The 12,964-nt window shown below is 35.8% G+C and overlaps 1 protein-coding gene across 7 annotated transcripts in view; it reads right to left on the reverse strand.

The window, feature by feature from the left end:
• The window catches only part of mTor (serine/threonine-protein kinase Tor), an 816,233-nt gene that overhangs the window by 794,650 nt on the left and 8,619 nt on the right, over positions 1–12,964 (reverse strand). The window lies entirely within an intron of this gene.

Consider the following 12,964-nt stretch of genomic DNA (forward strand, 5'->3'; position numbering starts at 1 on the left):
ACAAAGACTAGAGTCCTGATTTTGGCACCCTCTATCTGAAAAAAAAAAAAAAAAAAAAAAAAAAAACGCTATCATATATTACTAGAGTCCTAGAAAAGTGCTAGTTTTTTCTTAATATGACTGTCTCCCAGATCTTCGGTAAGTTAATACAGCCCTATTTGTTGAGATTTGGGTGTGTTTTAGGGCTTCTGTCGCCTCTAAGAACAATCTCTCTGATTTATATGGGTTTCTGTGTAGTACTTTTGTGTTTTTCCAGTTGATCCTGTGTGCAGGGGTATCCAGAGCATGGTCTGCTAGGCCCGACTTCCCATAATGATATTTCTGGACGTATCGTTTATGTTCGCTGATGCGGATATTCACAGTTCTTCCTGTTTGACCGTAGTAGGCTTGATTGCATGAGCAGGGTACTTGGTAGACTCTTGGATGTGATAAAGGAGGAATGCTGTCCTTGGGTGAGCGGATGAGGGTGGCTAATTTGCTACATGGTCTGAATGTGGTGCGTAGTTTATGTTTATTGAGGATTCTTGAGATCTTTTCGGATGTGCCTTTAATGTAGGGGATGGTGACTGTTTTGTTGTAGTTCTCTGTGGTAGATGGTGGGAGGGGTTTCTTAGGAGTGTTTAGTATTTTGTTTATTTTTTGTGGATTGTAGCCGTTGGCCAAGAAGCTACAATTTTGGTTAAGTACACCATGTTGTTTTAGTCTCGCGTATTGTGACAAACAGTGTTTTTGTGCTCTGAAGATGCTGGTTATAATACCAGCGAAATATCAGCTTCAAGTCAATAAATTAATTATTTACTTAGTTTCTGTGTTCTATTATACCGTTAAAATAATAAACAACATGTTCGACGAACACATAAGTCTGTCCACACGTTTATGAGAGATTATGTTTATGTTTTCAGCTATCAAACGAATCTAATACAATTGTGGCAAAGTGTCCATTTTATTTGAATTGACAGTAGTGCAATTGTGGGTAACCAGAAAACTAACAACATGCAAAAATGTTACATAAAAACGTCTGCTAGCATAAAACACATTGACAATATACATACAAAAATTAAACTTGCCTTGTTGTCTCTACAACAAAAACTGCACAAAGTTAAATTGCCACTGTTTACTTTTCAGAAGTGACAGTTACTACAATTGAAGGTAACCTTAACACACTTACCCCGCCAAGAATTTATGTTGACTGCTGTACTAGTGTTGCCAGTTTTTTTTTCTCAGAAAGTCAGGGTTGCAACCAGGGGTGTAGTCCTAAAAGAAATAGTGCCAGGGCTCTACCTTGGAAACAAAAATCCAAAGCACGAAGTGTGGCATTATTATTATTAATATTGCGATGGCTATATGGCAGAGAGAGATTACCTTGTTTTCGGAAAATGACAAGAGCGGCAAGCTCTTATTTTTTGACCAAAAGCTGGAAATGCATGATAAGTCTCATTATTATAATTCTTATAATTTATTATAATGAATTTAAAAATTTTGATAGTTTTAAAAAAAAGTACCAGGGCGTCGCCCTGCCCTGACTACATCGATAATTTGTCACCGTCGATGGTCATTTCTTGACTATATATGTCATGAAGTGACAAATGCAACATCATTTTCAAATTGTCTCCCTCAAAATATTCAAATTGCCCCTCTGTTAGGGTGTACGTCCCACGTTGGAAAACACTGGTTTAATGGTAGTACCTCAACATGTAAGCATCACATTATCCCTATGAGCGATGAATCATGCTACGCCTTCTACTGAGCAGATGATGGGTCTGCGTATGGCAGATGCCCAGTGAACGTCTCTTGGCAGAATGTGTAACCCCCAACTATGAAATTTGGAAGTGGTGATGTGATGGTATGGTCCTGTTGTTCCTGGTTTGGCCTCTAACCTTCGTGGTACCGTGAATATTGAACTCCAAGAGGTATCTGAACATTCTGGATAATACAATTTCCTACTTTGTGACATTTCTACAGAACATACCATTGTTTCTTTTGGCAAGTTTCTTTTGTCATAAGGCTGATGTTGCTGTAACTGCATGGTTTGTGGACACGAACACCACCGCACTTGACTGGCCTCCACAGAGCCCTGATCTCAACCTTACTGAACATCTTTAGGATTAACTGAATCATCGAATGAGATCAAGGGGATAACTCCCCACCCCCAACAGTCCAGGATCTGATTACAAGACTATAGGAAGAATGGTCCAAAACTTCAACTGATGCACAGCGAAAGGAGGTCCTACATCTCATTAAGGTGGGCACCATGACTGTTGCTCACACTATGGTGTCCACTGACTACTTTCCAAGCAGTGTATAAAGGCATAGCTTCCATGAAACAGATATTAATTTATATTATATTAATATAAATTAATATTTATATTAATATAGATATTAATATAATTATATTATATTATTATATTATAATTAAATTAATTAATTTTAATTATAGATTAATATAATTTATAATTAAAAATTATATTAATTAATTAATATTTTTAACCATGCTAAATCTATTTAAATGCATTTAACCACGCTAAATCTATTATTTTATTAATAAAAATAATTTCTTTTTATTAATAAAAATAAATTTATTAATAAATTAATATTAATTTATTAATATTAATTAATAAGGTAGAATGTGTATTAGACATTTATAGATAATTATACAACTGATATGTAGAAAAAAAAATATAGATTTTTATTAAAATTTACAATATATTTCATCCAATGTAACATAGACATCATCATGGAGAAAGACAGGCAATTACATTCAAAATGTGAATCATAAGAATGAGCCAAGTCGCATGTACTTACTAGCTCATGTCTTGGCTACAGCCAAGTTGATAGGATTACACTATTAGAGTTCAAAGGGACAAGTGTAAAAATTTCTGCAATTAAATAACCTAAATTAAATTTTTTAAAAAGTTACAAATTCATCATGGTCATCTGCCAAGTTTCTGGTCTTTAAGTCTATAAAGATGGTTATCCACTGCATCTAGTAGTGGATTAGATTGGCTCTCCTACTTAGCACCTTGGAAAATGTCTATCTCCAGAATCTAACTACTTCCACTATTGATTTCACTCACACTTACCAGTGAGTAATACTCCCAACTGTGAGTGTGATAAGTGACCCTCACAGTTGGGATTATTATATATGACAAATAAGTGACAGATAAGTGTCATATATATGATATATATATATGACACTCACACTGGTAAGTGTATCACTATAAGAGAGGTCCTTGTGTACCTTTGTGCAATCTGATATTCCTTACACAATGGATGTCTATTCTAGAATCTCACCTCTTTGACCTCATTTCTTCCTAATTTTGTTTCATTCATTTGCTGCCTCTATTATTCTCCCAAATGTGAAAATCATTCTTCGAAGTTCAATTTCGTTCAATTCAAATTTCCAAACAGTGAAGTCATCCTTCTTGGTGACTACAATGTCCACAATTCTAACTTGCTCCCTTTCTTGAATTTCACTGACCAACCTGGAAGAGAGGTAGAGATTTGTACTATAAGCAATGACCTAAAAAGAGATCATCTCCATACCAGAATTCCAGACAATCCTCTTCACTCATCCAACACACTGGATTTCTTCTTAACTCTTTCTCCTTCTGGATACTCTGTTCACATGACTACTCCTCTTGGTAATGCATATCATGATTTCATCCAAGCTTTATCTTAGATGGAACATCCTTTCATCAACCATTCACAATCTTGTGTACTCTGGCATCACAATGCCAAATGGAAGGATTCATGTGACTTTTACTCCCCTTTCCATGGTCAGACTACTGTTTCCATTCTTCAGATCCATATACTTGTTCTGATCTTGTTGCAGAAATAATCCATATTGAAATCTAATCTTTCTTTCGTGACTGTATTCAAAATTCCCACCCAATATCTAAAACTACAGTTCTCCAAGAAGTGTGTTGAGGCAGTCCAAGAAATGCAAAGAGCCTATCACAAGTGGCTTGAAACAAAAACACCAATTCACAGCCTACACAACTGCCTAATGGTTTTACAAGTGTTAAACACTTGTAAAACCATTATTAAAAGAGCTAAATCTAACTTCAACAAGGATAAAATGTAGAAAATTCACCACTTGTGGCACTGGCAGTCACACCTTCTGGTCCCTTTCACTAAGCTGTAAGTTACAACTTTTGTCCATCTATGCTACCTCTTCTGTTTCACCCTAATGATAGTATTGTATCAACTCTAAAGACAAAGCTGATGTCCTGGCTTCATTTTACTCTTCCAACTCCTCCATAGATGACCATGGCAATTACTTCTTTGCCTAGAAGAAGGCATCTCAAGCCTCCTGACCCTCTGCCAGAAAGGAAATCAGAAAAATCTTGAAAAACTGACACCATAAAGGCAGCTTGTTCAAGAGATGTGCTCCTCAACCCTACACATGGAAGCAAGTGTTGTGTCCTGAATAAGCATTAAAAAGGTTTATATTAAAATATTCAGGTCACAACATTAATTCTACTCAGGCAGAGAACATGGAACGTTGGCAATAGAAAAAAATAAGTTGTTTGTGAATACAAGTCAAGATAAAGTTTAAGGAATTGTATAAAATTGTATAAAGTGCTTAAATATAATCTGTATTAAGTGTGGGCCTGATAATAGAAATCCATGTAAGCTGGCAAAATCCATTTGAAAAAACCAGCCTCTTGCACTGAAATAGTAAAGCCTGTGAGTCAGGGTTCAAAGGTCACTTTTACCGTCCTGCATTATGAAAGTATTGGAAAGGGAAACCTAAGCGTCTTCCAGGAATAGGAGGCAGACACACGCGCGAAAAAATAATAGAGGGAGCTAATGAGATTGACATGGACACACGTGACCGAGTTGGCGCGTATCGCAAATATCAAGATTTTCCGAGAGGAGAAAATTAAACAAAAAGGCCTTGCATGAAGATTCGACCTCTTTTTTCTTCCTGGATTCCTGATCTCTCGGAGTGGTCCTGCTCGTCGTAGGAGGGAAGTCCCTGGCCAGTCACGGAAGGCACTTAGTTCGTCCGTCGTAGTGTTCGTATTGGGCCAAGCTATGTCCGTGTTCTAGGATAGCTGTGATGTTGTCGTAAGACGGAGGGACTAAATTGAGCCGTCCATTCAAGGCGACGTTACAGTGCCATCTCCCACGTTTCCCTCGGAGATTCTACTCACACAGATCTACGGAAGATATCCTCCAAAGTGACTACATTTGAAGGCCTTGATTATTGGACAAGGCGGGAACAAGTTTTAAGAATTCAAGGACAGAAATGGTAATGTAGACTTTTGAAATACTAATTCCAGTTGTAAGAAGAGAGTGAATTTCCTGTGTGAACGTTTAAATTGGACTGAACTTAAAAAAACTGAACTATCCAAGCGGGATAAACCCATGAATACTAATGCATTAAGTAAGCCGCGACTGTAAGAAAGAAAAGGACAAGAGGGGGGGGGGATAAATTTATGTTTGATCATTAACTCTCTGAAAGAGTCACCCTGAACAAGAATCCTTTCTACCCAGGTATTAACTGGCACAGTATAAATATAAATGTGTTAATAATTATAGGGTGAACTTCTTCAGATTGTTTGTTTAGGATATAGAGAGACCAAAGGACTGCAAAGCACTGAAGGAGAGAATATTTGATTGTAGAGTTTAAATCATAAGGGATAAATTGTATAAGTAAGGTAGTGTTAGACGAGTTTTGAATTTAAGAAAGATAGAATACTGGATTAGTTAAGAAAGGGTAGATAAAAGGTAAACAACTAATTAAGTAAAGAAACAGCAAACAAGATAAGAAAGGGCAATAACATATATGGCGGAGTCGAGAGGATAGATAGAGATAAAAAAATGAGAACAGTCACAACACAAGCCCATAAACAGCCAGTTCCCAAATAAAGTGATAAATGTCTACAATCAAGCTATCAACCTATTGCTCTCATCTCAATTTTTTTCAAAGTGATGGAGAAATTTATCAGCAGTCAACTTCTTCAACACCATCTAATTAGTGACCACCAGTATGGCTTTTGCCAATCTAGATAGAGAGGAAATTTCGCCTATATAACACACTTCAGGACCCATTCCATTGGAAAGTTTGGAGAAACTTCAAAGCAGTTTCTCTTGAAGCAACACCATGGCATAAAGTTCTACAGGGAATGATGCCCACAACACATGAGGGATAGTCAAAAGATATCTAAAGGAAGCAATATCACATTGTATATCCAATGTAAGGAAAATAAATTAGAAAGGAGTAAGAAAGGTGACAAGCATGGTAAGGAAAGCAAAATCACATTATGAGAAAAAATTAGCAAATAGTCAAAAGGAAATCCCACAGTTTTGTTTTGTTTTTTGTTTTTTATGGAAGGAGAACTTTAAAATTAGTGCAGATGGTAGAGAGGTAGACAAAATTGCTGAGCTCCTGAGTGACCATTTTGCAAGGACATATCATCCAAGTGAAGATATTGTTATGGTAGAAGTGTGTGAGAACAGAGGTTAATGAATTGAAAGTACTTAGGATATTGCAGAATCTGAATGCAAATAAAGCTGTGGAATTGGATGGGATAGTGGCTCACATTTTAAGAGAATGTGCAGGGGAACTGCCAATGAGATTTTAACTAGGATGTTAAATTTAAGTCTCAGCTCTGGCAATCCAGGTGAAGGCAGGTGACTAGTGATGTACCACAAGGTTTTCTTGAGCTCTTAGGAAATTAAAAATTAAATAATCTCAATTATTTGCATTTCATAGGATGCTTTAAATGTGCCTCAGATAATTATAAATAGCATTTAATTCCTCTCTAGGTGAAGTATTTTTAAATGATGCAACTGCTGACCAAGGGTTTCAATAAATCAATTTTAATAAATTGCAGAATTTCATACTATTTATATAATTTTATTTTCTAATTAAAAATAGGTAGATGGGAGAAAAAATTACCAGTATATGTGAAAGAACAAATTTTAGCATATCTCCTTTTTGTATATGAACAACCTTTCCATCATCAAACTACCGATATGTATACTCAAGAGGTATACAGAATACCATGCTAATATCATATGAAAAGTTTAAATTACTACTAACTTCCTATTGTCAATTTTCCTCCAAATTAGTCTGTAATCCGAGAGGATTTCAAAACTGTCAAAAATTATATTTTGGCCTTTCTGAATGCATCAATCAAGATCTTGATCCTCCTCTGAATCTTTTTCCTACCATCAAACACCAGTTTTGTTATTCTTTCCTCCCATTCTGTTTAAGTGAACCATACTACCTGATATTAGCTCTGCTCACACATTTCCTGGATGCTAACAATGTCCAGTGCCAAGGAGTGGTGATTTATTTTTTTTATATGATTCCCACTCACAAAATGTTATAGGCCTATGGTACAGTGGTACTGTGAATGAGTTAAAGTTTTTTTTTCTATTTATTAATTCTTATAATTTTTTTTGTATTTTTATTTATTTTTTACATAATAAACTTTACTAATAAGCAAGGTAGTGGTCTCATACCAGGCAACAAAATTCATCTTCCATCTAAAGACAATCACAAACATCTATGCACAGTGGGATCTGAACCCACGACCTATTGATTGGAGAGTGGATATGCTAACCACTTGGCCAACCAGGCCAGACTGCATATTATTATTATTATGAAGTCTTCAACTTCATGGTAAATATCATATAGCCTCTCCCACTCCAATACCAACCTTGCCTTCTTGTGGTAGAACCTGTTAAAACAAAAGAGGTTTTGGTGGTTGAGTATCACCAGTATAACAAATATCTGCAAGGGAAAAAATGCTTGTGCATAAAATGCATATCTAGTTGCTGTGAAAGGTAGCAGTCCTAACACTAGAATTAGAACTTTGTGGTCTAATAAACCACAAATTTTCAAAAATTTAAATACTGATTTCAAGCAATATAAATGCAGAAATTGGATGAACTCCTTGATGCTTAGAAAATTAGGATAAAAACTGGCCAATGAATGTTAAAACACTATCAAACATAAACTAACACATCTAAGAAAGGATCTGTAAAAATATAAATCTGAATTATTGGAGGTTAGTGAAGTAAGATGGAATGGCACTGGTAAAATGAACTGTCTCAAAGAGAAAGTTTCTTTATTCAGGGATGCCTAATATAACCAATACACATCAACATGAAGTTGGAATCCTTATGAGCAAGCAATTTAGTCCAGCATCATTGGATGATGCTGGACTAAATTGCTACGTGAAAAATTTACATCATTAATAACTTCCTATTTACAATTTTCCTCCAAATCAGTCTGTTACCTGTCAAAACTCCAATATTATTAGATCTTATATTTCTGTCTTCTAAGGCACTTTTTACTATCAATCCACCTATATCTTGGTCTTCCTCTGGGTCTTTTTCCTGCCAACCTGGCAGAGAACACTGGTTTTGCTAATCTTTCCTCTCCCATTCTGTTTAAGTGACCATACCACCTGAGATTAACTCTTCTAATGCATTCCAAAATATCAAATGATGGTACAACATCACAGAAAAAAAAAAAAAATTCAGGAAAATATTAAATCTTAAAACTAAATATAGAAGGCTAAGAGTTGTCCACTGCTCAAATTGAAAATTCATCATTTTGAAGTAAAGAAAAGTTTGATTAGTCTATTTAATAAGACCTTGATGATGACACATAGCAAGGAAAATATACTTCTCATGGACAACTTTAATGCTAAAGTTGATAGAAATAATTAGGGGAAGGAGTACATAATGGATAACCCTAGTTTGAGAAATAGAAATGTAAGTGGCTTATTATTATTATTACATCCTCCATGGAGTACAGACTCATTGTGGGAGGTTCATTCAACTGACAACATATTTATTATATAGAATCTTAAAATCCTTAACACTTCTTGCATTAACAACACATTCTGGTAATGCATTCCATTCACTGACAATTCTCCATGTAAAAAAAATATACTCCTCACACTCTTCTTCACCAGACTTTTACATAACTTCCAGGAATGACCTCTGGTTCTTCCCTTCTCACTCCTACTCTTTTTATAATCCCCTCTGGATTAATCTGATAAAATCCTGTTATTAACTTAAATGTCTCTATCATAAACATCTCTCTTCCTCTTATCCACCAAACTCTGCAATCCACTTAAACGTGGACCGTAGTAGGCTTGATTGCTCATGCAATCAAGCCTACTATGGTCAAACAGGAAGAACTGTGAATATCCGCATCAGCGAACATAAACGATACATCCGGAAATATCATTATGGGAAGTCGGGCCTAGCAGACCATGCTCTGGATACCCCTGCACACAGGATCAACTGGAAAAACACAAAAGTACTACACAGAAACCCATATAAATCAGAGAGATTGTTCTTAGAGGCGACAGAAGCCCTAAAACACACTCCAAATCTCAACAAATATGGCTGTATTAACTTGCCGAAGATCTGGGAGACAGTCATATTAAGAAAAAACTAGCACTTTTCTAGGACTCTAGTAATATATGATAGCGTTTTTTTTTTTTTTTTTTTTTTTTTTTTTTTTTTTTTTTTTTTCAGATAGAGGGTGCCAAAATCAGGACTCTAGTCTTTGTGTTGCTGCTACAATTTTGGTTAAGTACACCATGTTGTTTTAGTCTCGCGTATTGTGACAAACAGTGTTTTTGTGCTCTGAAGATGCTGGCTATAATACCAGCGAAATATCAGCATCTAGTTAATAAATTAATTATTTACTTAGTTTCTGTGTTCTATTATACCATTAAAATAATAAACAACATCTGCAATCCACATTTCTTCAACCTCTCTCTCTCTCTCTCTCCATAGCCAGCATTCCAAACTCCTTATGTTGTCTTGGTCACTCGTCTCTGGATCCTCTCCAATGTCTCCACATCGCATTGAAAACCAGGTGACCAGATCTGAGCATAACAGTCTGAGTGTGGTTTGACCAGTGCCTCATACAGTGGCACATCCACTTCCTTATCCTTACATGTTAGAGTACTTCTTATCATAGCAGCACTACGATGTTCAGCCTTTGCAACACTAAACAATATGCCCTAATCTCATCCACTTCCTGCATTACAGCACCATTGATATAATACACAGCCTTAAATTTCTGCACTCCAAAATGTAACACCTTGCACTTCTTGATATTAAAACTACAACCCCCACTCTTTGTCCAGGTCAAAAGTCTATTCAAATCTTCCTGAAGGGATTTAACATCAGCAGTGCTACTGCACTGCTGATGATGATTTGCCGATGATGCAAAGTTGGGAAGAATCATAAGTATATGATTCTTCCCAACTTTGCATCATCAGTAAATAACTGAAGATCCCTAATCTATCCACATGATATAACGTTTACGAACAAGTTAAACAGCAAGGGTCCAAAAACAGAACCCTGAGATACGCCACTGGTTACACTTCTTTTTTGAGACACTGCTCCATCATACACAACCTGCTGATATACTTTAGAGCAGTGCTTCCCAAACTTCTGGATGTCAGGGCCCCCTTTGCAAAAATTAAAATATTTCACAGCCCCCCTCGGAAAAAAATCGTAATAGAGATATATTATTATAATATTTATTGTATTTATATTCAATACAAAACATGCACAGCGAATATTGCAAAAATCAAATGTATATATTACATTTTTTGCCTCTTACCGTTTGGTTCTGAAAACGATGCAAGCTGTTCTGGAAAATATGAAATACTGTCTTTTTTTTTTTTGAGTCTGTTTCTGCTTCTTCTGATTGTTCGCGGGATTTTTTTTTTTATTTTTTTATCAGCCACTTATCCATCTCAGGAGTAAACTTTTTACGTAGAATAGATCAAATAATATCACCACTTACCGATACTGGCACACCACAGACTGATAACATGAAATTAGTGAATATTACCTGAATAAGGGAATCCCTGGACCAGGAACATTTTTCTGTTTTGTGACTTTTCTCCCTTTACGGTAATTAAGCATAACGCGAAACAGACAGCAAAGGCAGGTTATTAAAACGTGCATATGACTGGTGCGGTATTAACAAAAGATCGCGCAAAGGAAAGATAAAAAGCATAGCTGACAATTGAGTTGAAATGCTAACTCTCTTCAACCGAATTCCATATGTGAAACTGCCATAACATTCATTATATATATATATATATATATATATTACTTAGTTTTAACACTGTAACGAATTTTAACACGTTCGGTTGAATTTTATTGCTGCCTTGGGAAATCGAACTCACACACATCTAATTAATAACAACAGTTTTTAGTTAGATACTGTGTTTGCCCATGCAACATATGGTTTTGTTTCAGTCTATACAGCATAGTTTCTGTATGAGAGGACATGTGATTCATTAATTAGTGTGTTTTTATCCCAGTTGTCTCTAATTGCACTATTTGTTGAGAAATATATTACACAGACTCCTCATACCTTATTCATTGGCCTAATAAAAGTACTTGTTTTTATTGCCTCTGCAGTAAAGTGGCTATTAGGGAGGGTGTTGTTTACCAATGCAAGCGAGTTACTATCTCTCCACATGAACTTGTTTAAGCTTTTTTCATGTGTGAAGTATACGCGAAACTTTTATTGGTAACAGAAAACTATCTCGGATGACAGTGATAATACAAAACGAGTTTTGATATGTATATAAAGTCAATATCAACAGTCCCTGATTACGAACGCGTGATGAAAGGGACAGGAAGATTTGGAGCTTCCCTGGAGAGCATTCGAAGTAAATACAATTAACCACTGCTTTGAAATGAAACATATGAATAAGCAATATTTACTAATATTCATTAAGCGCCGAAATACGCAGGAAGCAAAGTTTGTAAACCAACACCAATGTGTGAATTTTTCCATTAAAATATAAAAAATAACAAAAAAGAAATAATAAATAATAAAAGTTGAATACGTTTCTTTTAAAATAAAAAAAATCTACTTAGTCTTAAAACATTCTAAATTTGTTTTCATTATATCACGGCCCCCCTCAACAGAACCTACGGCCCCGAGGGGGCCCGCGGCCCACAGTTTGGGAAGCGCTGCTTTAGAGAACCAATCTCTGATCCATCTAACCCAATATACTATCTATTCTCATCTTCTGCAGTTTGTGCACCAACTTATCATGTGGTAATCTATCAAATGCTTTTGCAAAGTCCAAGGATATCACTGTATATGATATCCTTAGATGTGGTAATCTATCAAACGCTTTTGCAAAGTCTAAGGATATCACTGTATATGATATCCTTAGATGTGGTAATCTATCAAATGCTTTTGCAAAGTCTAAGGATATCATTGTATATGATTCTCCCTTATCTAACACACTTGTCACCTTATCATAAAATGCAAGTAAATTACTAAAACAGGACCACCCTTTACAAATCCATGCTGACCAGCATAAAGAATGCTATGTCCATTCTGTATTCTATTCTTACCAATCTCTCCAACACCTTGACCACAACAACAGTTATACAGACTGGCATATAGTTGGAGACTTCTGCCTTAGAACCATGCATGTGGAGTGGTACTATTTTGCACTTTACTACTTTCCACGCCTTAGGAACCCTACCCACTGCAAGATTTTTCATTAAATAACAAGGTCAAGGGCATAGCCAACTGTGGTGCACACTCCTTAAGAATACATGATGATTATGTCATTAATTCCCACAGTCCTATTCACATCTAACCCAACCAACATTTGATACACTTCTGTTTCTTTCACTTCCAATTCTCCTAATACTTGCCTCTCTTCTATAAATTGCACTGGATCATTTACACCAGTATGATATACAGTGATAAAGTGCTTGTTCAACAATTCCACTATATCCTTTGCAGCTGTTAGTCTGCTGCCATGACTATCTACCAGTGTTAATCTGCCATAATTATTCTTCCTCTTGCTTGCCATGTTGCAGAAAAATTGTCTTGAGTTAAACTTGACCTGACCAGTCAATCTCCTCTCGCATACTGCACCTTTTCTTTCTTTACCATGCTCATCACCTTTCTAGCCTGCACATTATA

The sequence above is a fragment of the Typopeltis vanoorti genome, chromosome 2 (assembly GCF_054136105.1).
Source record: "Typopeltis vanoorti isolate ZY-2024b chromosome 2, IOZ_Tvanoo_1.0, whole genome shotgun sequence".
NCBI classification, from domain to species: Eukaryota; Metazoa; Arthropoda; class Arachnida; order Uropygi; family Thelyphonidae; genus Typopeltis; species Typopeltis vanoorti.